This window comes from Pipistrellus hanaki (assembly GCF_964339955.1).
Source record: "Pipistrellus hanaki genome assembly, chromosome: 9".
In the NCBI taxonomy this organism is placed as follows: Eukaryota; Metazoa; Chordata; class Mammalia; order Chiroptera; family Vespertilionidae; genus Pipistrellus; species Pipistrellus hanaki.
In genome coordinates this window covers 67753866-67758388 of record NC_140511.1, presented here as the reverse complement: position 1 = coordinate 67758388, position 4523 = coordinate 67753866, and the positions used below count along the sequence as shown (strand labels likewise).

General features: G+C 49.2%; 1 long non-coding RNA gene across 1 annotated transcript; it reads left to right on the top strand.

Moving 5' to 3' along the window:
- The first annotated feature begins 215 nt into the window (after positions 1–215).
- LOC311627956 lies at positions 216–3378 on the top strand. The gene is made up of 3 exons (XR_014795954.1): positions 216–561; positions 2002–2813; positions 3039–3378. It is a non-coding gene; the product is annotated as an uncharacterized lncRNA (long non-coding RNA).
- The last annotated feature ends 1145 nt before the right edge of the window (positions 3379–4523 follow it).

Below are 4523 nucleotides of genomic sequence, written 5' to 3'. Positions count from 1 at the left end.
TGACTCCATGACCCCTGGGGGAAGCAGCTACACCCATCCCAGATTGCAGAATCGTGAGCCAACCAATGGCTGTCACTGTTCCAAGTCACTACGTTTTTGGGTGGCTTGTCACACAGCAATCATTCCTAAAACAGTTGCCATTTGGAACACGTCTACGACTGAATTTAGCTCAATGATCTGCCCTCCTCCCAGCCCAGTTATTCTGGAAACATCCCTCCATGTGGAGGGCCAGCCTGTGTAGGCCGGACCAGAATTCCGGGACCCATCACGTAGCAACCGCGGGGACAGCTGGGTTCTCCTTCGGTAGCTGGAAGCAAACAGCCTCCCTCTTTGGTTGATCCATTTGTCTTACTGCCATTTCTCTTTCCTTTCTCCTTCCATCACTGACCGTGGAGGCAGCTGCCAGGATAAACTAGGGCAGGCCGCACAGCCAGAAAACACCAACTGCCTGGATGTCTTTGTTTCCGTCTGGATAACACCGTTTTCTTTTTATTCCCATAGAATCTTCGCCGTGGGACCTAGTGTCGCTGGGGAGTGAAGACTGTCTCAAATATTAACCAGGTGAGCCCTTAATATATACCAGGCACTTTACGTATGTTATTGTGATTACTGACGTATATTATTGATGAATTCCCCCCGTGTGCCAGAGACGTTTGTTTATATACATTATCTCTAACCCTCACTGAGTCACCCGGATACAGGATGGGGGCCGTTACCCACTCCACACGGGATGTCTGAGGCCCAGAGAGGCCAAGTGACTCATGGGAGGTAGCAAAGCTGCACTTGGGACCCAGGTGGTCCAGCGGCAGAGCTGTAGCTGTAACCATGGCACATGCTGTTTCCTTTCCCAAAAAAGAAAAACCTAGCAACTAAAAGTCCAGGCGATGAGAATATTGCCCGGGTCTGATGGGACAGGCAATAAATGAGTGGTCCGCATTGCAAGAGATGACTCTTGTCACTGAATTGGGTACCAGAGGGCCCCAGCTTTGCCCTGGGAATCCAGCTGCAACAGAGACTGTGGTAGATGCTGTGTCTCTCCACTTCTCACTCCCAACCCCCACTCTCACACAAGCATTTTGGGAGGGGCTGCTGCACTGCTCTCATCTTGAGCACCTCACGTGGCAGGAAGGATCTGGAAGGAGTGTGTCAAGGGGCAGCCCACCTTGGACAAGCCTGCGCTAAAAACCCTGCCTTCCAGGTCTGGGAGAGGACTCAGGGCTCTCTACACAGCTGTGGCTGCAGGGACCGGGCTTACCACCTGGGCACGTCACTGCCTGGGGCTGAGTCACCCAGCAGGCAGACCAGGCCCAGGTTCTGGACACCAACAGAGGAGGGACACATATAAAGTACCTTTTATATTGAAAAATGTAGACCTCAAGGGGGAACATCAGAGCTTTGTTCTTTACAGGTTCTTTTTATACTGTTACTTGGAATTTTAATGAGACAAGTGGCACCATTATCATCTCGGCATGGGGCCTTTATACTGAACCTGTTTCCCCATCCACAAACAAAACTGCTTACTGTGTTGGGTATCAGAGCCACCTGGGGAGCTGGGGTCCATCCCAATTTTGGGACCTTTGCCCCAGTGATTTGCCCCACCTAGTCATATTGTATGTCATCTATAATTAAAAAATAAAATTTCATATATATAAAACCTTCAACTCAAATTGTATTTTGGAGGTACATAAGTCTTCTTTCATCTCTAATACTTTTTGCCCTTGTAAACACAACTCAACTAAGTTGCTCAATTGAGTTGCTATGTTGTTTGCTGCATGCAAGTTTGCCACTACAATATTTCCTCTTAAATTGTGTCCTAATCATTACATGATGCACTCCTTTGGACTGATTTGTGCTTTTAGTCTTCAGTTCCACTCTGTCTGCGATGACCATCCTCTGACCTTCTTGCTTGCCTTGTTTGTTTGGTTTTGCATTGGCCCAGTGTCATGTGCTTCCCTCCAGTCCATGACCTAACTTTCTCTCAGTCTCTGCTTCTTTTTATAGGTCTGCTTCTCTTTTAAGGAGGCACTGGACCTTCTCCTCTCTTTTGTCGACCTTGAGGTATTTGCTTATTTATGGGTTCGGCTGCCTTATAACCTCGGCACCCCCTCATCTCTCGGAATGTCTACCTTTCTCTGCGTCTGAATCATTCACATCATGCGCCAAACCCCCACGTGTGTTCGGGGTAGATGTTAAAGACACTGTCCTCTGGCCCCTCCCCTTGGAGCTTCGATTCTCACGGGCAGGGCTCAGGAATCTGCATTTTAGTCATCATCCCACGTGACTCTCGTGACCCAGCGACTGGGGGCTGTGCCACTCCTGAGTCACTCCCCTTCCACCGGATGGGGAAAAGCCTGCCTGGCAGCCAACCAGACTGGCAGGGGATCTGAGCAGCACTAGGAGCAAAGAAGGCTGATCCCACCATGTTGGATTGTCTCAATCCGTTCCACTGCTCAGTGACTTATTGCCGAAGGTGGCAGCTGTGTCTTTCCTAATAAAATCCATATAGGCACAGCCTTTCTTTTACCCAGCGCCCTCCCGTCTCTGCTTAAGAATTGTTTTGTTTTTAAAACTGTAATACTGGCTTTTTTCTTTTTTCTTTTTTGGGGATGGGAGGCAATAAGGTTTTGTTTGCTAAAGAAGCAGAGGGGAACGATTCCGGTTCTCTTTCATTGGAATGATCTCGCATGCAAACAACAGGAAAATTAAACCTCAGATGCGCATCTGCAGAGCCGAGGGTAATGACCCCAGCTTGCCACGGAAGGCGATGATCCGTTCCATTGTCTGAAGCTGTGAGCATCTGTCACGCGTGGAAGGTTCGTGCAGGAGCTGCCAGAGCTGTGAGGGGCTCGCTTCCCTCCACCCCTGCGTCCCCTCTTCCTTCAGTGTGTGCTCTAATTCCTCCCCCCCAGGGAAAGAGGGGAGAGGCCAAAGGTGCGTAGCGTGGAGGCAGTTGGGCATGTCTGCAGGATGGCCCCAGCACTGGGACACCAGCCGCTACTCCATTTCTTTGGAGCCTTGCAGACTGCAGGCCCTTGCAGACTGCAAGGCCTGCTCAGCATCTCTTCTGGAGGCTGAGCATGTGAGACATGGAGTCACCTCGAAAGAGAGGGCACTGCGGCCCTCAGATCTGGTGGGGATGGTTGGAGAGCATGGAGCTTGGCCCTGTGAGAGCGGAGGGAGCCAGTGTGCGGCGAGGAAGCAGGATATGCTCCATCAGCATCAGCAGCCCCTCTCTCTCATCCGGATCAGGGGTTGACGAACTTATGTCACATTTTATGGGAACTCAGTTATGCCGATAGTTTTTGCTTTGTCTGTGGCTACTTTCCAGCCAGTCAGGGTCATCCACGCGTCAAGCATTTGGGTGCCTACATTTTAAGTTCTCTGTACTAAAAGAAAGTGGACAAAAAAATCTCTGTAGTGGAATATTTTTTTTTTTAAGGCAGAATTTCTGCCTGCAGAGTGTGTGCCTGGGCTTAGTTGAATTGTGACACCAGGGACTGTATGGCTCTCAAAACCCCAAATATTTACCATCTGGCTTTTCATGGAAAAGGTCTGTCAACCCCTGGCTTTGACGACAGTGTTAACCCCGAGTTGTGGGGAAAAAGAGAGGGGCCCCTGAGCAAGAGAAAGCCTGTGCCAGACACAGAGAGGAGAGAGACACCTGTGGTCACCCAAGAATATCTGATGCAAAGGCCCTAGGCGACCAGGCACTTGCATTTCTCACTCACCGCATCCTGCACCTCACTTCATTCCTCATCAGGCTCCTCCCCGCTGGCCATCGCTCCAGTCCTCCAACATAACTCCTTGCTCCTGCCTCAGGGCCTTGGCACGTGCTCTTCCCTCTCCTCTTTCCTCAGATATTCACACATGTGGCACTTTCCTGTCTCTCGGAGCTCTGATTCCACCCCAAAGAGGCCTCCCCAAAAGCTAGGCCTGTCCTCAGACCACCCTCACAACTACAACTCCCTAAATGCTTTTGTTTGTTTGTTGTTTTTGTCCCCCACTAGCAGATCAAACGTCTTCAAGTTGCAAGAGTTCAAGAGTTAGTTTATATCTCTACTCTCTCAAAGACAAGGAAAAAAAAAATGGGGGGAGGGGCTGTGGAGATATCAATATCAGTCACCTCTATGACACTATCTGTAGAAAAGGGCCCGGCACATATTACACTTAAATTATTGAATGAATGAATGAATGAATGAATGAATGAATGGACACATCCTAGGACAGTGGTTAAGACAGTGGCTTGGGCTTCAGCATCAGGTGCCCTACATTAAAATCCCAGCCATACACTTGCTGTGTGACCTTGAGCAACTTACTTGACCACTCAGTACCTTGGTCTCTTCATCTGTAAAATGAGAATCCTCTCCTTACCTGTTTCATGGGATTGTAGGAAGGATTAAATGAGATGCTGCATAGAGAGATGCTAAATTCCTGTCAACTATTAAGTCTGAGTTACGGAATAGGTTTAAATAAGTTGATACGTTTGCCTCCAACACAGTAAACACTCAGCAAATGGCGGAACT